This window comes from Echinops telfairi, unplaced genomic scaffold (genome assembly GCF_000313985.2).
Source record: "Echinops telfairi isolate 266 unplaced genomic scaffold, ASM31398v2 ScPeMD7_7424;HRSCAF=8462, whole genome shotgun sequence".
Lineage (NCBI taxonomy): Eukaryota > Metazoa > Chordata > Mammalia > Afrosoricida > Tenrecidae > Echinops > Echinops telfairi.
Genome location: NW_022111324.1, coordinates 83319384 through 83342073, shown reverse-complemented (window position 1 = coordinate 83342073; position 22690 = coordinate 83319384). Strand labels below are relative to the sequence as shown.

The 22690-nt window shown below is 39.6% G+C and overlaps 1 protein-coding gene and 1 pseudogene across 1 annotated transcript in view; both read right to left on the bottom strand.

Annotated features, from left to right (window-relative positions):
- GMDS (GDP-mannose 4,6-dehydratase) overlaps window positions 1-22690 on the bottom strand; it is a 698702-nt gene that overhangs the window by 630901 nt on the left and 45111 nt on the right. The gene's annotated exons all lie outside the window — the stretch shown is intronic.
- Window positions 3543-3715, bottom strand: LOC115872392 (annotated as a pseudogene).

Sequence of the window (22690 nt, the reverse complement as noted above, 5' to 3'; positions counted from 1 at the left end):
ACACACACATATATATTCTTATTATATATAAGAAATATGTATACAAATATATACATATATAATGCAATTTATATTAGAGTAACTAACCCAAATTACTTAAAGACTTATATTTTCTCTCTTTAATAAGTATATAGTAAAAGGCAACATTTTAAAGCAGTCACTACTGCATATAATGCATTATGCTGGTCTTTACACACACACAAATTTTACCTAACTTTTATGTGCTATCCTATTATGTAAGTAATATCACCCTCTCATCCATGGTTGAGGGGATAGAGGCTTCCTTCGGTTAGGTCTTTGCTCCAGGTCTCACTTCCAGGAAAGGCCTAGCTGGAGTTCAGCCCTTGGGCCTCCTGATGGCAGTGTGTGCCGGGCTATTGTTTGAAGGGCCTCCAAAGGCCAGAAGAAGGCATAGAGGTGGAAGGAGAGCAGCTTACCTTCAAAATGATTCAGACTTGAGTTTTCTGGATTCACCTATGGCAGCGGTTCTCAACATGTGGGTCGTAACCCTTTTGAGGGCTGAACAACCCTTTCCCAGGGGTCACTGAAGACATCATGCATATCAGATATTTACATTACGATTCATAACAATAGCAAAATTACAGTTCTGAAGTAGCAACAAAAACAATTTTATGGTTGGGGGTCACCACAACATGCGGAACTGTACTAAAGGGTCACGGCATTAGGAAGGTTGAGAACCACTGACTATGGCCATATGATCAGTGAGGTGTATTTGAGCTCCCTCAGGGAAAGAGCTGTGTAACCCACTTTCTATTCTTCAGCTCCTAGAACCTTGCCTGCCAAGAGCGTTCTCAGCAGGCGTGTTGAGCGAAAATGACCAAGGGATTTGCTGGATTCAAACCACTGTTTCTAATAATCCATAGATCTATCAGCCTGAGAGTTTTAGAAAGTTGTGAGCGCATTCTGGCTGTCACAAATACTGGAGAATGCTACTACTGGTACTTAGTGGGTAGAGGCCAGGAATGCTAGGTCCTGCAATGCCCAGGGCAGTCCCAATGGTCAAAGATTGCCCGGTACCCCCTCACTACTTCCCACCTCCTGCTTTCATGTGGAGAAAAAGCCTGCTTATAATTACTGAGCACAGAAACAAACTCGGTTTGTACAGAAGCACAAAGGGTGTGCCAATCTAAGAAAGACTATACTATTTAATTCCAAATTTGAACATTTCAAAAACTGTCACCGCCAACAGCAAAGCCTGTCATGATGAGTCGCCTCACCACACGCTTGTCACAGTCTGCGTTTGTAGCCACCACATCCAGGAGTCGCCAGCAGAGGTGTCTGACTGGGTCATTAAATGTCCTAGTGACTCTGTAGTTACACATTGAAATGTGTTTTTTTGAAATACATATTTTCTTATAAATGACTTCCCTCTTTTCTTTTATTGTAGTAAAGTTATGATATGGATTTTAAAACAGAATGTGTGCAGTTAAGATATGTCATCCTAGAATTTCATTCTAAGATTGTAAAAGTGGCAAATACACATGAAAAGGACACATGGATTCTGAAATACTAGAAGTTTAGTGAAAGTACTATAGAAAAAGGACAACTTAGCATGATAAAGTCAAGTTAGGGTGTCGCCATGCCTTGAGAAACTCTTACTTAATTTCAGCTTGGTCAGTGGCTGGACTGCATGTACCCGAGGTGAAGGAAAGATGGAGACTCATTTGTATTTTATAGCTAGGTGATTTGCATGACATCAAAGCTTAATTTTTAAATTCAAAGTAATTTCTGAAGAAACACCTGAAATGAAATGAAAATTAAGAAGATTTTTTAAAAGAGGAAATGGTAGTTTCATAATGCAAACATCTTTGAGATCCCATGTTATAACATGGATGGATCTTAAAAACAATATGCTGAGTAAAGGAAATCAATCACAATTGGACCAATGCTATAGAATCTCACTCCCATGAAAGAGGAAGTATAGAGCCCAAAGTTTATTAGTAGTTACCTAGGGTGAGGGTATAGGATATGGGTGGGATGGTGTTGGGGAAATATCGAGTCTATATTTAGGAAGATAGACAATTTGACGATGACTATTAGGGATGGTTGTACATGATTAGTGTAATTGGTATCACACATGAAAAACACTGAATGAGCAAAATGTGCTCTCTATATTTGTTAGCAAAAGAAATTGTAAATTATGTAAAGAAATACAAATAAGGAAAGTAAAACATATTTCACCACTCTTAAAAGTCAACTTCCCCACAGGGTGTCCCCATAGGGTGGATGTTTGTTTAAATCTAATAGTTGAACATTAAGCATTTGTTGAACATTTTCTATTACTTTTACTTCCGTACTTCATCAATCATCATGTTTCACATCTCTAATTCATTTATCATAGTGACAAGCATATTATTTTTATATGAATCTACAAATACAAAGATAGATAGGATTTAAAAGTACTGTACACACACATTCATAGCACTGTGCATTGGAATCAACACAACAGCACACAACAATACACATACTCAAGTTTTTATTTTGCTTTGTTTTCCTAATTATGGGGAGGGGGCCATATGCATACAGCTTCCTCTGTGGAGCTCAAGCTTTTTTTTTTTCCCCCAACACATGTATTCCCTTGCCATAATTAATACCTTAACAAAGATCCATTGTTTAAGATACTTGGTTACCACATAGCTAACAATATTAAGAAGGGAAAATTCATATAATCAATAGAACATATATCAAGATTTTCCAAGACAGTAGCACAGTATCTGGCCAAGCACAGCCAAGCAAAGTTCAGTAAATGCTATTCTATTAGTAACAAGCACTCATTAAAAATCTTTGGAATTACCAGCCTTTTATGTCAAAAAAAAAGAAAAAGAAAATATAGATCCCATACTGTCACTATAGATCTTGGTTTCTTTTCTGAGGTAATTAAGTTATATGGGATTAACAATCATAAATAAAACCATGATATTCTAAAATAGCTTTTAAAAAACTTACTGTATTAGTCTTCAGCAAAAGCTTAAAGTAAAATACTACTTGAGAATTAGTACAAAGGAAAAACACTATTTTTGAATATCGCCTTCTTTTCCCTTTTCTAAATATGTAGTGTAAAATATATAAAAAGGAAACAGAAACCAAATATACATGAAATTAGATAACAGCTTTGTGAATAAGTGCTTTATTTTCCATCATGCCTTAAACACACGGGGGGGGGGGGGTGAGAGGGGGATCTACTCCAAGGAAATCTGTGACTGAAAAATCAAAAGTATGAAAACCAAACTTAAAATACTAGTACTTTGCTGGGGGAAAGTGCTTATCTTCAGGGTGATTTTCTTTAAACTTTTTTGCCTATATTCTAAAATAAATGTTTGTCATCGTAGTCTTTCCCATGTTAATAGGAAGCTATAACGACATTAACTTCTCATAGATCTTGATCCTTCCTGACAAACATAAATAGAAAACCAAACTCACTGCCATGGAGTCAATGCTGACTCATAGCGACCCCTGTGCATTTCCGAGACTGTAACTGTTTATGGGAATCGAAAGCCCAGTCTTTCTCCCATAGAGCTGCTGCTGGTTTTGAACTGTTGACCACACAGATCACAGCCCAATGCCTAACCACTATACCACTAGGGCTCCTTAGAAATATAAAAAGTTCATCAAAATTGTATGTTCCTTTATTAAGTATTGTGTGTCTCCTCTTTAGTTTCTACACTTGATCTTAGCCAAAAGGCCGAGAAGCGATCCTCTTTAGTTTCTAAAGAACTGTAGGTACAAAAATAGGACAATATATTCGAGGCTGACAGCTTACAGTTAAAGATATCAAATTATTAAATTTATTTGTAACTGTGGATAGTAAATATCAAAATTCACCACTGGCCTGTCAGTTTGTCCTACTGTGGTGGCTTCCATGTGGCTGTGATACTGGCAAAGTACAATTTCTTAATATGGCTATTTTATCCATGTCTATGGGTAGACTGGGTGAGACCATGTAAATGGGGCATGCATAGCAATAATAGAGGAATGACTCAGTTCCAGTTTCCACTCCTCTGGCTATAAGAATGAGCCATCTGAGAACCAGGAACAGAGAGAGAAATCCAAGAGCACTGTGTTAGTCTGGGTGGACTAGAGAAGCAAATTCATAGATACTCATATATGTATAGAAAGAGCTTTATATACAAGAGCAATTGAACATTGAGTAAACATCCCAGCTCAGTCCAGATCAAGTCCATAAATCTGATATTAGTCCATATGTCCAATACCAATCTACAAACACATGCAATGATGCCGAATGCAGGAAGATCACAGGCAAGTGGGTGGAAAGTCTTGTGGATCCAGTGGCAAAAGAAGCATATCAGCACTGGCAGAGGTCTCCACTTGGCTCCTCCAGCTCCCAGGGCTCTGGCTGCATCAGTGTAGCTCCATTAGACTCATCGTCAGAAATGTCTCGCAGGGAGTGTGTCCCACTTCCAGCAATCTATTTATCTCCTTAGTGCCTCCAAATGAGGTCATCATGTTACCTGATTGACAGGCTAAACTCCACTCCTTCACTCTTAAGTCTCATATTGACAACAGATTATGTAACTACCACAAGCATCAAGGAAGAAGGGTCACCAGTGGAACATATTTGAGATCTCTGTCTAAAGTGGCAGATGCTGCAACCAGAGACAACAGAGCAAAGGAGCAAAGAAGCCAGGCCACAACCAGAGGCAAAGGCAAGAGCAAAGGAGCCTGGCCACAACCGGAGGCAAAGGCAAGAAAACCATGAAACAAAACAGAGCAGCAGCACTGAGACTATAAACTGTGAGGCAGAGCAGCAGGCTGGCACTCTGTCCCATGGAGGCAGAAGTCAAGGGATTGTGTGGCTGAGAGGCTGAAGACCAAAGAGATGTTTCCCTGCTGGTTGAGGAGAGGCACTACTATGGACAAAAGACTATACCCTTAATGCTTTCTGATCCTGGCTTGTGGTAACCTGTTAACTACCCTAATAAACTCTCATAACAGTGAGTGTTCTCTGAGTTCTGTTTGGCCTTTGCAACAAATCATTAAACCCAGCAAAAATGTGAAGTATTGTAGGGGGAGCAGTTGATGTCAGAAGAGGGTAAAGAAGGATGGGGGCAAGGAGGGAGGGGGGTGAAGGTAGGTCTGACTTCTGCTTCGCGGAAATAGACCTTGGGCTAGTGAGAAGTTGGATTCTCCTCTCCTGTGTAGCCAGAAGAGGTCAGCTATGGCCTCTGCAGAATTTTTGTACTATGCTACTAGTATTTCAAATACTAGCAGGGTCATTCATAGTACACAGGTTTCAACAGAACGTCCAAACTAAGACAGACTAGGAAAAGGACTTGACCATCTATTTTTGAAAACAAAAAAAATGGCGGTGAGAGTCTTTCAGAGAGCAACAAACCATTAGTCTGATATAGTATAAGAACATGAGTACTTCAGGTTACAAGTCACTAAAAACATGTCTGAAAAAGAGCTGCCTCCTCAAAGCAGAGTGGACTTGAATGAAGTGGGTGGAGTAAAGGTTGAGAACTTTCTTTTGCTGGTGTCACAAGATTCAAAGTGAAAGAAATAGCTGCAAACACCCACGGATCATCAAAAAGTGGAATGTACAAAGTACAGGAAACCTGGAAGATGTAAAAAATGGATGTCCTAGGCATGAGTGAACTTCATGGGCTGATATTGGCCATTTTGAATCAGACAATCTTATGGTTTAGTCTACTGGGAATGATAAACTGAAAAAGTACAGCATCACATTCTTCCTCAAAAAGAACAATTCAAGACCTATCTTGAGGTACAGTAATGTCAGCGATAATATCCATATTCTTACAATCAGTTAATATGACTATTATTCAAATTTATACACCAACCACTTAGACCAAGTCACATAAAACTCATTGACATCGAGCTGATTCTGATTCATAGCAACCCTACAGAGCAGAATTGAACTGCTTCCTGTGGATTTCCAAGGTTGTTAATCTTCAAAGGTATAGAAAGCCTTCTCTTTTACCCACTAAGTGGAAGGTGGGTTCAAATAGCTGATCTTATCGTTAGCAGTCCAGCACATACCCCACTGCATGACCAGGGCTCCTTGTTAATGCCAGAGGTGAGGAAATTGAAGGTTCTCACCAACCTCGGCCATCTGAAACTGATCAAACATGCAAGACAGACGTATTCATAATTACTAATCATTTGGATATGAAAGGAGAAAACAAAGAAAGATGAGTCATTGGAAAGTATGGCCATGGTGATAGAAAAGACACCGTTAATTATCAGGTAGAATTTTGCAAAGCCAATAGCTAATTCATTGGAAATACCATTTCCAACAACATAAACGGTAACTATGTATCTGGACCTGGCTAGATGTAATACACAGGAATTAGGTCGCCTAAAAGTGTGGAAAGAGACAATAGAAAAGTTCAATATGATCAGGCAGAAGCCAACTGCAGAAGAGACCACCAGTTGCTTGTATGCAAGTACAAGTTACAGCTGAAGAAAGTCAACACAAGTCCATCTCATCTGAATCAGGAGACCATGCCAAGAATATATTTCACCCAAGCATCACTAATGATCAAAGATTGAATGAGTTCTAGGATATCAAGAACATCACACATGAAAAAAGCAAAAAGATATTAAAAACACGAGAGAAAGAAAAGAACAAAATGGATGTCAGAAGAGATCATCAGACTTTCTCTTCAATGTAGTAGCTACAGAAAATATGATGGGCGGGGGGAAACAGTTGGATATTTCAAAGGGCCCTTGAGAAGAGAAAATAAAGTTCCTATTATAAAAAATACACAAAGAACTGGGATTAGAAAACAAAAAGGGAAAAACACGTTCAGCATTTCTCAAGCAGAACAAACTTGTTTTAAAAATCAAGTGTTGTGTTGCAACACTGAACAGTAGGCATGCCTGTGATTTATTTCTCCCCTGCCTTGTGCCGGGCAGTTGAAGACAGACGGGAAGCATCAGAAGAAAAGACAGGGAACACCCAGACTCACTGTAACAAAAATAAGTGGTCAACATTCAACCATTTCAGGAGGTAGCATATAACTAAGAACTGATGGTATTGATAGAAGGCATGCAAGGCCTTGAAGAAAAACCAGCCTCTGTAAGTCTACGCACACCAATTGAGATGTTCCAATGATCAGATGCAACATTGGAAGTGCTTATTTGCTCCAATCAACAAGAAAAGATGCATCTCTGAATCCATTTTTTAAAATAGGTGATTTAACAGAATGTGCAAATTATCAAACACTATGTCATCCATATCACACACAAGTAAAATTTTGCTGAAGAAAATACAAAAATGCTAGCAGCAATCCATCTACAGGGAGCTTCCAGAAAAATCAAGCAAGATTCAGAAGAGGGCTTGGAACAAAGGCTATCCTGGCTGATGTCAGACGGATCTTGGCTGAAAGTACAGAATACCAGGAATATACATATCTGTGTCTTATTAACTATACAAAGACATTTGACTGTGCAGCTCCTAATAAATTATGGATAACACTGGGAAGAATGGGACTTCCAGAACACTGAACTGTACTCATGCACAACCTGTACATAGATCAAGAGGCAGTAACTTAACAAAACAAGAAAACAAGGGGCTACTGGTTGGTTTAAAAATCACAAAATGTATGTGCCAAGGATGTACGCATATACTTTCATCATTCCTATTCAATCTGTGTACTCAGCGAGCAATCTGAGAAGCTGGACTATATGAAGAAGAATGCAGTATCGGATTGGAGGAAGACTCGTTAACAACCTGTGTGCCATGAAGACTAGTTAACTCGGCTTGCTAAAAGTGAAGAGGACTGGAAGTGCTTTCTAATGAAGATCAAAGATCACTATCTTAAGTATGAAGTACATCTCATCATAAAAAAATACAACCTGACCAGTAAATAACATGATAATAAATACAGAAAATATTGAAGCTGTCAAGTATTTTATCTTCCCTGGATCTACAATCAATGCTCATTGATGCCGTAATCAAGAGATCAAATGACATGAGCTATTGCATTGGGCAAGACTGATTTAAAGTGTTAAAAAGCAGAAAAGTCAATTTGAAGATTCAGATGCACCTGCATTTCAATCACCTCGTATGCATGCTAAAGTTGGACAATGAATAAGAAAGATTAGAGAAGAATTGATATTTTTGAATTATGGTTTTGGAAATGAATGTTAAATAGACTATGGACTTCTAGGAGAATGAGCAAATTTTTATTGAAAGAACAGCCAGAATTCTCCTTCAAAGCAGACAGTGAGACTTCAGTTTATGTACTTGGCTATGTTGTTCGGAAAGACCAGTCTCTGGAGAAGGGAATTATGTTTGGTAAATTACAGGAGTGGCAAAAAAGAAGACCTTCAATAAGATAATATCGTGGTGGCAACAATGGGCTCAAACAAAGCAATGTCAGGATTGGGAAGGACCACACATCTTTTTTGTTCAGTTGTACATAGGAGCCCTGGTGACATAGTGGTTCATGTTGGGCCACAAACCACAAGGTCAGATCTTTGAACCCACCAGCTGCTCTGAGGGAGCAAGATAAGGCTTTCTACTCCCATAAAGAGTTACATCTCAGAAACCCAAAGGGGAAGTTCTACCCTGTCCTGTAGGCTCGCGATGAGTTGGAATCAACTGGATGACAGTGAGTTTGGTTTTTGTTTCTGGTTGTACATAGGCCACTATGAGTTCAAACTAACACAACAGCACCTAGCAACAACACAGCTATCAAAATAAGCAAATGATTATCTCATTCTAAAGGACATTTGGCGGTACTTAATTCAACCCAAAAGGGAAAGAGATCGAGAAGTTCTGAACAAAATGAGTATGTCTAAAACCTGGTACATATTAGTCAATGACACAACCAAACCAGTCTATCCTGCTTTATTTAGCATTATAAGACTTTATAGGGGAACGATTAATTCTAACAATGGTTTATATTAGATAATCTCTTTGAATTAAGAAACATAAGTGAAATTATGGACTAAAATATTTAGATGCTGTAAGTGTGAGCCCCCTGGTGGTTTGTTTCCTTCACTGCACTGATGAACACCTGCTGTGCACACACCTTGGGTTGGATTCTAAGTTGTGTTTTACTTTTGATGCCAAGACCAAGCCGAATGTACACTTACCAAAAGTTAGTCACAGTGCAGGGCACAGGCACACACCACTGAGAAACACTTGGGTGAAAATCCCTGCTGTTTAGTATGGAATTCTGTTGCAAAGTCTTAGCTACCCTCTGTAACTGTGTTTATGACTTTTCAACAGGGTTTGAGTCCTACATTGAGTGTTGGGTCCAAAACAAATCTAGAGAAACTGTAGATCATACAGCAGGCTTGCCTGTGGTTTATTTACCTCTTGCCTTGTTCTGGGCAGTTGAGGACAGAGCAAATTTAACTTCTAACAGAATACCACCCCAACTGTCAAAAAGGTGGTAAGAGGTACACAAAGACATCAGTTAAAAAACACAGGAAAAGGTTAAACAAGAGGGACACTCTGTCAACCAGAGGGGAAATTGTCAGTGCCAATCTTTATAACTTTCTGTTTGACATCCAATCACGCTACACCAAAAGCATTCCCAAAGGGAATTTTAAGGTGCGAACAGTTTTAGAAAAGCAAGAGAGTGCCTGTCCAAAATCAACCCCCCAACTCACTGCTACTGAGTCCCTGCTGACTCATATAGACCTGCTAGCACAGGCAGAATTGCCCCTGTGAGTTTTTGATGCCGCATCCCTTCTTTTGCTCATGAAGCAGCTGTGAGTAACCACAATGCTCCCAGGTCTCCTACCCATGTCCAAAGCATACCTGTCTTAAAACTAAATGAAAGACATAAGAGCTAGCTTACATTAATTAGACAATAGTACAACTCTAATGATAATGAATATATGAGATATGATTATCGGAAACTTGATGCTAAATGAATACTTACTTGCTATAAACATACACAAAAAACCAAGCCAATGTGATAACTTAAGCCTGGGTTTTCTATATTAAGCAGGTCAAGGAGGTAAATGTCTGTGCCCAGCAGCAGTTCCAAACCCTTCTAAAGGAGGGAACTTCCTTACCTTGTGTTTTAGTAATCTCTTCAATGAAGAACCAATAAAACTCAGCATGAAAGCAATGCTATTAGCAAACTCACACATACATTATAATTACCACACCCCATTACTTATTTTATTGGAAAGTGTGTTAGGTAGCAATGCCAAAGGCTTTTCTCCACCCTCACATCAAATTGTTCCATTATCCTGACTCAGCCAAGTGATTTGGGGCTATACAATTCTCCTGTGGAAAACGAAGAATGAAAGCAAAGCCCTCATGGGATGGCGCTAGTCACCTAACAGAGAGGCAGGACAGAGCCTAAAGGGCTGGCTTCAGAGAACGCTTTAGGAAGAGAGGACTCTGCTGGAGGGTTGGAGATTTTGGTGCCAACGGTTCCTCCCACTCCTTGTGTGGTCTGAGTTGGTTGCTAAACCTGCCCATGTCAATGGCCAGGTCTATAAAAATGACTCTGTTTCCTGTAAGACTGCCTGGCCCAGAAGTTTGTCTTCACTGGGAAGCAGCACAAAGAGAAATCCCTAGTTCTCAGATTTTTGGGAGCAAACCAGAAAAGAAGGCTCAGGCTGGACATTTTCCTCAGCACAAATAAGAAAGTCTCCCACTTCCTTGAAGTGCTCTACGAAGACAATTTGCCTCTCATTCCCAAACATAGTCATTCTAGGTGCTACCATGACACAAACTGGAGCAGGAGCAGCATGGCATGACTTAATCATTGGGGTCACTACCACATGAAGAACTGTATGAAAGGGTCGCAGCATTAGGAAGGTTGAGAACCGCTGGCCTAGACAGAGGAGACAGTCTCTTCCCTCACAGAGTGTCAGAGCTAATCTCTAACCCCCCACTGATTTCTCTTTCCTACAAGCTTAGAAAAACATAATTTCCCTTGTCATATAGAAACCTCACAATCCAATATGGCTCACTTCTCATGGTCAGAATAATGAAAAGTTTCCTTTTGATTTGTGTTTTTTAACGTTTATGTGTGCCATATATGGTGGTGTTTATTCAATACTTGAGATAGTTCCCAAACTTACTAAAAAAGTCTAACGTTGTGGATGGTAACAAAAATTAAATAGTACACCAAAATCTCTCTCTTCTGCATTAACAGCCCTACTCACTGCTGTTGACTAGATTCTGTCTGCGTGGCCTTATAGACTGAGGCCCACTGGCTCTTAGCGTTTCCAAGGCCATTAAGCTCTATGAGGCTGACCATCACATTTTCCTCCCAATGAATAGCTGCTGGGTTTGAACTGCCAGACTTTCTGTTTACAGCCAAATACTTTAACCACTGCACCACCAGGGATCCTAGACCTTAGCAATAGTAATTCCAAAAAAATAAATTCCCTGACACAACTCACAGAACCTCGGAGACTTTCATACCCTCATTCCACACCACTTCCATTTCAACTGGAATACAGTGTCCACATTTCCAATTGTACAATGCAGCCCACAAAATCCAACACAATCCAGCCCGAACTTGCTTTCTGTCCTCTTATGGTTCCATTCCTTTCCCTTCCCCCTTGACTCTCCCCCACTGGAGGCTCCTTCCCCTGATGACTGTCTACTTAGACCTTTTTGTTTCCTTAACCGCCACCTACTTAGGGCCTTGGCATGCTTTTCTGGCTTTTGGAACACCTCCTCCAGGCTGCTAGGGTGTTCCCGCCATTTGGAGGCTCTATAATACCTCCTCAAAGGGAGCACTGGGGGGTGTGGTGAGTTACTAGTTGGGCTGCTACTTGCAAAGTCAGCAGTTCAAAAATAGCAGAAGCTGCCCATCCTGCTCCCTGGATGTTTTACTGCCTCCGAAACCCAAAAGGGTAGTTCTACTCTATCTTATAGGGTCACTCTCAGTCAGAATCTGCTCCATGGCAGTGAATTTGGAGAATGCCTCCTCAGAGGGCCTTCCTTATCACACAATAGAATGTAGTCAGTCTCAGGACCAATGGATTCCCAAGTCATTGTAGCCCTTGTTGAAATGATCTGAAATTACAGGCATACCTCAGTTGATTGTGTTTGTTTGCTCTGTTGCACGTCACAGATGCAATTTTTTTTTCAAGCTGCAGGTTTGTGGCAGCCTGGCCTCAAACAGATCCATCAGCACCATAGTTTTTCCCATCACTTTCCTTCGTGTCTTCCTTTAGTTCACACTTGGTCATTCACAATACTTCATACTTTATCACAATGCAATTTATCACACATGAACAGACTAAAGTGTAACTATAAAAGTTATATGTAGAGAAAACAATGGGTGGCTAGTTTTATTATGGTATTTGGTCTGGAACCCAACCCCACTATCTGCCAGGCACCCTGCACATCAGTCTCCCCCATTCAAGTATATGCTCCTGTTGAGTAAGACTCTGACCTGCTTATTAACCACTTGTCAGCAGTATTCAAAACTACTACTACATATATGGCAGATACAAGAAATAATTGTCAAACGTGAATAAATGAAAAGCCTGAGCAGCAAAAATTTTCAAAAGGTAAACATTTCAATTGGTAGAAAAAATATTATTACTGCCCATAGCTGATGAGAAACACAGTTGTTGTTGCTATAGTTAGGTGCCAATCACATCAGTTCAGACTTATAGTGATTCTATATACAACAGAACGAAACACTGCCTGTCCTATGCCATCCCTACAAACTTCGCCATGTCATGTTTCATTGCTGCAGTTACTGTGTCAGTCTGTCTCCGTGAAGGTCTTCCTCTTTTTTTCTGACCCTCTTCTTATATGATTGTATTTTATCCACAGGAACTGAGGGAAGACTTAAGCAAAGTACAAACACCTCTAAAACACAGCCTTCCTTTCTAAAACAAATATTTATTGCACGCGTACTAGGTATCAACTGTTATTCTAAATAGTACGGATTATACTAGTAAACAAGTCTGATATGATGAAGTTTGTACTCCAGTGAATGGAGACAGACAATAAAGGAATAAGCATGCCAGGGGTGGAAAAGAGCTACAGGAAAGGATAAAGCAGAGGGAGGGAACAGGAAGTGGAAGGTTGCTATAACAAATAGGATTCAAAAACGACCACAAGAGAAGAGGTCAGTTCAGCAGATATGTTGGAAGACAGAGAGCAAATCACCTGGCTGAGAAAAGAATGGTCCACGTAGAAGAAATAGCAAGGCTAAATGCCCTAAGATATATAAAAATAAAAATGTATACCTTCAAGGCTTGCTGGGATCTAACAACTGAAGGACTAAAAGGTTCCAAAATCTTAAAGAAATCACCTGCACAGAAATAACTAACAGCCCCAGCATGTGCTATATGCCTAAAGAAACTATTTCTTTTGACTGTCCAAAATAAGCAACCTGATCACCAGCTGTCCACATTTATTACTGTGTGCTATTTGGATATTCTTTACCCCATCTTCATAAATGTCAAACCTTGATTAAGTCTCTAACTTCCTTGTTCTTGCTATATAAACCCCTGACTGTTTCCTGTGGGTGGTTCTACTAGCCACTTTAGGTTTGGGTTGCTGCCCAGTTCATGAATCATTGTGTATTCAAATAAAATCACTCAATTTTTGTTAAAGACCCGAATCCTTTTTTTAACAGCTAGGCAAGTACTTCAGGCATTCAAAGAATAGGAAGAGAGGCAGAACCGTCCAACAGAGGAAAAGTACAGTCCTCATGAATCTACATGGTTAGGTTCCACAGAGCAGGTAATTATGCAGAAATTGGTATTAAGTTAAAATGGAGGATAACTACATCAGATTACAAAATGGAAGATGTCTACACCCTTATTTAACTGCTATATTACATTACCAGTTACATAACGCCAAACCACTGACGATCGTGTTTCAGCCAAGTGGATGTAAAACCTTAACCATCACAGTCACCATTACTCTCACCCAGCTCAACATTCATTTACTGCCAGATACACATATTAATGCACAAAATAATCAAATAGTAGATTTTTTTGCTATTGTCGTAAATGATAAATATCAGAGAACAAGACAGCCAATACATGAGGAGTGGATGTAGTAGAAAATGACACCACGGGAGGAGCAGCAACCATTTCCTGAAGGACTTGAAAACACAAATCCAATTCTGCTTGAAAAATGCTCCTAGCAGACAGAAGAACTTCCCCACAGGATGTCTGAGGCTGCGATATGTATGGATTAAAGCTGTTAAAGATTTCATTTTACTTGGATGCACAGGCAAATCAAACGGCTTATCGCATTGGGTAAATCTGCTGCTACACAAGATATACTGCAAAATGTTCGAGAGCAAAAATATCACTTTGAGGACTAAGGGGCATCTGACCCAAACTATGGTTATTTTCAATCACTTTATATGCAGCTGGACAATGAATAAAGAAGACTGGAGAAGAGCTGATGTCTTTGAATTACGGTGTTGGAGGAGAATATTATAAGTATGGTGGGCTACCAGTGAACCAACAAATCTAACTTGGGTCAAGTATAACCGAAATGTTCCTTAGAAGTAAAGATGGCAAGACTTCATCTCGGGCACTTTGGATATGTTATCAGGAGAGATAACATATCTCCCCAGTCCCTGGAAAAAGACACCATACTTGGAAAAGTAGAAGGTGAATGAAAAAGAAGACTCTTGACAAGATGGATTGACACAGGGGCTGCTACAGGGAACTCAAACATAAAAACAATTGTGAGGCTGGCACTCAAACAAACCAGAAAACGTACTGCCATCGAGTCACTTCTAAATCCAAGCAACCCTATAAGGCAAGATAGAACCAAGCGCTCCTTTGGGTTTCCAAGATGGAATCTCTTTATGGAAGTAGAAGGTCTCATCTTTCTCCCGTGGACTAGCTGGGGATTTTCAACTAACCTGTGGTCAGCAGCCCAGTGTATCGCCCACCACACCATCAGGGCTCCCAGTGAGAATGGCACAGGCAATGTTCCATCCTGTTGTACGTATTGGGGCGATGAGTCAGAGCTAACTCAACAGCACCTAACAATAATAACCTTTGTGGAAGCCACGTCTTTGCCTCTCAGAGTGGCTAATGACTTCAAACTATCAAAATTCTAGTTAAGTTGAGTACTTAACCACTGCACCACTGTAGTTCCTTTGAAGGCCTTAGTAGGCCAGTCAGGACATTGGCTTCTTCTGAGGAGAAAATGGGAGCCAGAAGAGACCATCGGCTCAGAGATTAGAGATTCAACCAAGGTATAGAACAGAGAGTGCCAAGAAGGAACCACTTAATTTAGAAGGTGCCAGGTGTGCTGTGGTTTACCTCAACGGAATGGCCAGCTATCAAGCCCCAAACCCTCTTACTCTAATAAGGATGACGTGTGACCACGGTCCTAGACCATAGTGAAGAATGGCTGGCCCAGAAGAGGAAACAAAGAAGGTCCCCCAGAACATATGCACAGTCCCTGAGGAAGTAATTGCTGGTTTTTACACTTGACAGGTTCTGCAGAAAATCAGCGTAAGTCAAGTAACACAAGCACCTGGCTGGGGGATGTGAACCCCACTTTTCCAGCCGTCTTTGCTGTATTTTCCTTTGAAAGGTTTCTTGGTGTGTCTTGAATGGTTCATACTTGATAACTTTATAGGAATGCGTGTTCATAGAAAGCCTGTTAATCAAGTTGCCAACATACATTACTTCTCCTCGCTTTTGAAGGCTTGTCCAATTAATAAAAGGCTGATGCTTATGTAGCTGAAGTTACTTGAGGCCACTAGGGGGTTAGGGGAGCTACATTTATTGATTCCAATGTAGTCTTTTCTGTCACTTTGAGAACATTTATTCAATTTTGAAATGAAAAATGATGGTAAAATTAGGAAAGAATATGTAAGAAAAAGAAATCTATGAAAAACAATTCTACAATTTAAAAATAATACTGCCTCCCCTGTCAGACTCTGCCGCCAGCTGTTGTTGAAGCATGTAGGCTTCTGCACTGTTAGTAGCCGAGAGGGCTGTATTAGCAGGAAACCAGGGCATTTATGATTGAGTTCCTGTTATTGACTTGTTCTTAGACAAACTGCCAAGTTTTCTCTAGACATAGTACAGTAGGCCCACTGTGGAAGCCGTGCGGATACTGTTTTGACATTTAGCCTGCAATTTTTGTTTTATGTGTCAAAACTTTTTCAAGTGACTTTAAAAAAGTCCCCGTAATGTGTTCTATAATGATCTGGAGACCGTGGTTGATTCTAAAATGAATCTTTTGTATCTTAAAATAGTTTCTAACTAGTAGAGAAAACAAATACAAACCGTTGATGTTAGGCACAATGATTCGGCTGCTTGGCTTTGTTCAGAGGTAGGTGCATTCCCATAGGGTAACTTGCAGCTGCACTAGTAACACGAATGGTGGGGCAGAGGGCAGGACAACATCTTCACAATAGAGCAAAGAATGAAATGTTCTATTAGAGAAATTAATATTATTTTCAAAAATCTTCACACTGCCCACACATAGACATATACATACAACATACATATCTCCCAAAGAGAAGAATTTAAATCATCAATGAAAGGATTCATTCATGTAAAGATATGGGGTAACAGTGTCCCAAGAGGACAGTATCTCATGCTGTCAAGTCAATGACCACTCATGATGACCCTATAGAGCAGGGTAGACCGTCCCTGTGGGTTTCTGAGACTGTACCTCTTTGCAGGAGTAGAAAGCCCTATCTTTCTCCTGAAGAGGCTGGGGGTTTCAAACTGCCAACCTTACACTATGTAACCACAACATAATCACTATGGCACCAGGGTTCTGAAGATGGTGTAGCAATTGGAAAAATGTAGAAAAGTAATATATGTTGGCAACTTGATTGTAAACACACATTCTATAAGGCTTTCTATAAACACACATTCTTATAAAGTTATCAAGTATGAACCATTCAAGTCATGCCAAGAGAAGGTCTTAGTTTTTTGAGGCTAAAAAGACATGCACATTTTCATAATTTGTACAATTTATATTCTTCAAGAACTTTGTTCTGGATAGCTAGAAAACTAGAACCTTTCATAGGTTTGTTCCTTTGGATCATTTTCTCTAGGAGTCATGTACACATCTTATATTAAAAACCTATCCCTGGTCCTAGCACTGGAGCTGTGGATTGGACTATAAAGAAAGTAATGTCCTTGGCTGTCATTATGCTGGCCTTTTTGTAAGTGAAGGTAATCTCAGTAGCATAAAGATTTTTGAGAATTATATCTATTTTTTCACTTTCTTTAGGAGCCCTGGTTGCATAGTGCTTACACGTCAGGCTGTGATCTGCAGGCTCAGCAGTTTTAAACCACCAGTCGCTCTGAGGGAGAAAGATGGGGTTTTCTACTCCCGTTAAGAGTTACAGTCTTGGAAACTCACAGGGGTGATTCTACCCTATACTAGAGGATCCCTGTGAGTTGATATTGGCTGAATGACCGTCAATTTTTTTTAAATCAATTTCTTTGATAAAGAAGATAACTCATAACTATTGAAGAATTCTATCTTAAATCTGTTCTCAACCCCTTTACAGTTTCCTTTCCACCAAATCATGGTCAGTGCCCTCATCCCTCTGCTACTAGAATACATTAATTAAATAGTAATGATTTAAAGTTTACTTTTTCTATATATGTGTCCTTTATGTTTAAGGACATGTCATTTCATCCGTTCAAATCATATGTATTAAATATTGTTTATGTGCTGTGATAGGTAGGTTTATTGTGCCAACCTGGCCAATAAGAACATAAGGGATTAATCAGGTTGCAGGTTGATTGAAGGGCAAAGAGCTAAATGGCTCTGCAAGGCCTGCCCACTCCCCCACCACCACCACCACCACCACCGCCTGGCCACCTTACTCTCTGGTGATCAGTGCTGCTGTTTTAGCTAGTTCTCTACCTCAACCTGTGAGTTACACTACCTGTGGGCCAGGCCAACCCGTGTATCGTGTCACTAGAGCTTGAGGCTCCTTTGAGACCTGCTTCGTCACACTACTGGTGCATACATTGCTTGAACTTGAGGCTGGTGGATCCTGCTGCCTTGCATTGCTTGTGTTCCATATCCCATCCAGGCCTGCCTCACTAAGTTCCCGTGCTACTGACTGTTGCTGACCCATGCTGCTGCTTGCTGCTTGTGGGCAGACTCGGCTTGCCTTGCTTCAGGGAGGGCTCTGCTATCTGCTTCCTTGACCTTGCACCCCGCAGTCCATGTAAGTTGAAGGACTTCCAGTATATTAACTGTTCCATGAAAGTGGGTTGAACTGAACCCTCTGTACGGCTGTGTGTACTAATAGCCTGTTATATTCCTTCTTGCTATATAAACCAATTCTCTTATATATATAAAATTATGAGTGTCTTGGTTTCATTTATCTAGAGAACACTGCCTAACACAAGTGTCAAGTGCATTTAGGTATATGAGATAATGAAATGTGCCACTGAGGTAATCCTAACTCACAGTGATCCTATAGGACAGAGTAAAACTGTCCCCAAGGTTTCCAATGGTATAATCTTTATGGACACAAACCATAACATCTTTCTCCCAAGAAGTAGCTGGTGGGTTTCAATCACCAAGCTTTCAGTTAACAGCTGTGTGCTTAATTACTGCACCACCTGGACTCATTAAATCATGATTAGTTACCTATAAGATGCCTCATTGAAAAGTTCATCTCCTATCTAATCCTGTAACAAGCCCCATACAGTCTATTTCCCAAGTATGTCTCAATCCTGACCTATCTAGCCTTGCTTTCTAATACAAGCCACAATTTTGTTGTCTCCGGACCATTTAACAATATCCGAACTGGTCTTTCCTCCTCCACGGTTGCTCTCTACAGTCTATATTTCACACAGACGATAGAGGGGGGATTACCAAATTACAAATCAGATGATAATACTCTTCTATTTAATATCCCTATTTCTTTCCAAATTCCATTAGAATATAAACCAAGCAGGCTCTCGCCCATATTTGTGACCTCAGCCAAGCACATTCTTATGCTGGTGCCTTTATACCTGTTATAATGTCCTCTTGGACACTGTTCCCCCATATCGTCACATGACTGACTCCTTTACATTGTTCATTTTGATTCTTCAGTTTTGGAAGAGGTGTGTGTGTGTGTGTGTGTGTGTGTGTGTGTTTTGTGAAGATTTTTGGTAATCATTTATGTCTATTTTGCAGGGCCTATTTCTTAGTTCGGAAATAAATAAAGAACAAAGCAGACTCCAAGTTGCCATTTTCATCCTCTTTAATCAAACAAGTCTACTGAAGTCTGGCCAAGTTTAGGCACTTTGTTAATCTGAATAATGAAAGATAGAATATACATTACAACAATTCTCAAACGTTTGCCTGCATCAGTCACTCACTATAACACGGATGATATCTTTTCCCCCAGTGTTGCTGATTCCAGATGACTGTGGGAAGGCTAACAAATTTCCTAACAAATTAATGCCAGTGCTGCTGATCGGGAGAAAACACTTCGAAATCGCTGTTTTAAAATACTCTGGGGAATAATTTGTTCAGGAACAGTGCTGTCAATATTTATTAATCTGAGTATTTCTTTATTCACAATCCAAAATTAGCACCACTAGGAGAAATGAAGGGCAGATAAGTGCAGTGGTGAACTATGAAAATCTGGACTCCCAGAGTCTAGTCAGTGATAGCATTCACAAGCAAGTGGCTAAGATTGGAACAGACCAAGAAAACATGAGTTTACTCAATAAGGATTAGTCCAGACACGTATATATTAAAACCAACATATGTCACCTAGCATTCTAGTGGTACTCAGCCAGGGTCAGTACGGCTGTTGATTACTAGGACAGTAATAATTAGGGCTGTAAGAAATGTCTACCTCTCTGACTTCGATTCTCAATTTTACCTCCTTATCAGAATGACTGGCGGAGCTCCAGTCATCACATCCACCTACCAGGTGACAAGAAAAGGAAAGTGAGGGCAAAAGGGGCACCCACCCCAACTCCTTTTAGGTAGCCTTCCAGAAGCGCCAACAGACACTTCCAGTCATGTTCACGGGACAAAATTTAATCACATATTCACAGAGAACTGGAGAGACAGCTAGATAACGTCATCTTTTAACCAAGCACAGAGCTGCTGATCCCAAATAATACAGGGTTCTGGGCATGAGGAAGAGAAAAATGGTAAAAAACCTAATTGGTTGTCACAAAGAGCAATACATACTAAACTTAAAATAAGTTCAGAATTATAATCAAACTAAAAATTTTTATGAACGAGCATATTACAACTAACTGCCCATTAACTTGAATCTATTGCTCATATAACAGTTTTGTTCCCAGCATTTAGCAGATGCTCACTAGATATCTGTCGAAGGAATGAATACTACCTATTAAGTACAATTTGTATAGGACCATAATATAAAAATAAAGCAGTTTTCATATTAGATCCCTCTTTCCCTATGGAGATTGGAAGCCTTGCCTTTTAAGGCTCTCCTGGGAAGACAACAATATTAACACTGCCACAATCAATTTTCTTAAAGACTAAAGGGAGTTACACAAGTAAATTCCTCTGGATGGGAAAACATTTTTGAATATTTCTCTAAAAGAAGAAATGTGGAACCAGGAAATGAGGCACACATATGTTTGCCAATTCGGTATCTTTTTCCAGGCATGTAAAAAGCTTCAGATGATTTGCGCAGGGAGTTGGGACTGAGGGGCTGGTTTGAAATGGTTAAGGTGGACAAATGTTCTCCCTTCCAGATTAGAAAGAGCTCATTCATCAGAAAAGCAGGGCCTCTTCTCGTTCCAGCTGATGACTAGGGTCAACTTATCAGCACTCGATTTTATTTGCAGAAATGGTGGCAAAGAAAGACTGAGGATTCACTTATAAATCTTTATTCATTAGAAACAAGGCTAAAAACACAATTTACCATCCTGATTCCTAGTCCGTTCATGCTGTAGTCCCATGAGAACTATCTGCATGGGATGTACACATCATTTTCCCACAGCTTTACAAGACCCCAAAGAGATATGGTACTGGTTGCAGTCCAGCTATATCAAATGTTCACATGGAACTATCTATATAATTAGTAAAAAAAAAAAAAATTTCCACATGGGTAAGGCAGTCCAAATACTGAAAGACTTCGCTGCCACTGAAATACTCAAATGAAGTTTTTTTTAAAAAAATTTAAGATATAGCATGTCCTCCTACATGGGTCACAAGTCTGAGGTCCTGAACAGAGTAGAAGAAAACTGTAGAGCAAAACTCAAAGCCATAAAAATATATATTTTTTTAATCAGGGTTGCTGGTTTGATAAGAACTGGTGAGGCCCCTGAGACGGTCCTTAGACATCTTTCCAGGCCTGGAACTGAACTCACCCCAGGTGGTACAAGTTTTGGTCACAAAAATAGGCCAGTAAGGGAAACAATAACATTAGGGGAGTATGCACTTGTGAAAACAATGCACCACCTGAGTTCAGAAGGCAAGAAAGGAGGAAAGAAAATGGCAAAGACAGGGAGGCAGTAGGAAGAGTGCTGGTACATTGTGGCGATTAGAACAAAATATATATAAATAGCTGAATGGAAACCCAGTCTGCATTGAAAACTTTCATCCAAATCACAATTGTAAAATTAACAGGGTCAAGATGAAGTAAAATTTGAGAACCTTCAATTTTGAAAAGACTTTTTACTATTTTCTTTAAACACAACCTGTATGTTTGTTAAATATCCATTGATAACTGAATTCTAAGGTATGTACAGTGGACTCCATTAATTCTTCCCAATATCAGAACCTACTATACATCCATAGTACTCAAAACAGCCTGGAACTGGTCAAATAATAGAAACATTGACCAATGAAATATTGAGAATCCAGACGCAACTGGATCTACCCATGGCCAACACACCTTAGATAAATGGCCGAAATCCATTCAATGGATAGTCTCTTTAACAAATGGTGTTAGCAAAACTGGACTTCCATTTGCAGAAAAATGAAATGGGATCCACACCTCACATCATATATGAAAATGAACTTTTGGTGGATCAAAGACTTAAATGTAAAACCCAAAAGTACAAAAATCATGGAAGAAAAATAAGAGCCAACTTAGGGGCCCTAATATATGGGATAAACAATCTATTAAACATAACTGAAAATTCACAAACAGAAGATAAACTAAAAAAATGGAACCTCCTAAAAATTATAGTTATGAACTTAAAAAATATTTCTCTAAAAAAATAACGAGAGGACCTACAGACAGAAAACAAAAATTTGTTAATGACATATCTGACAATACTTTAAATCTAAAATTACTAGAAAAAAATCAACATTTTATCAACGAAAAAATAAGCAATTCAATTTAAAAATAGACAAATGATATAAACAAACACATACCAAAGAAATATACAGGCAGCGATCAAATACATAGATGTTCATAAGTCTTAACCATTACAGAAATTCAAATCAAAATAACCATGAGTTATCAACTCAACCACGCAGTAATGGCAATGATTTTTTAAAATTAATTTTTAAAAATCCCTGAAAACAGCAAATGCTGGAAAGTGTATGTGTGGGGAACTCTCACACACTGCCAGAGAAATGGTAAAATGATGCAACTACTACTACAAAATGGCATCGCACTTCCTAAAGTTAAAACTCGAGATAGCATGAGATCCAGAAATCCCACTACAGTGAACCCTCGCCACTTCGAGCTTCAACTTCTGCGGCTTCACTCTATCGCAGTTTTTGCATAACAGCGCATGCTCTGTCATTACTGCCACTGATTGGCTCATACTGTACACG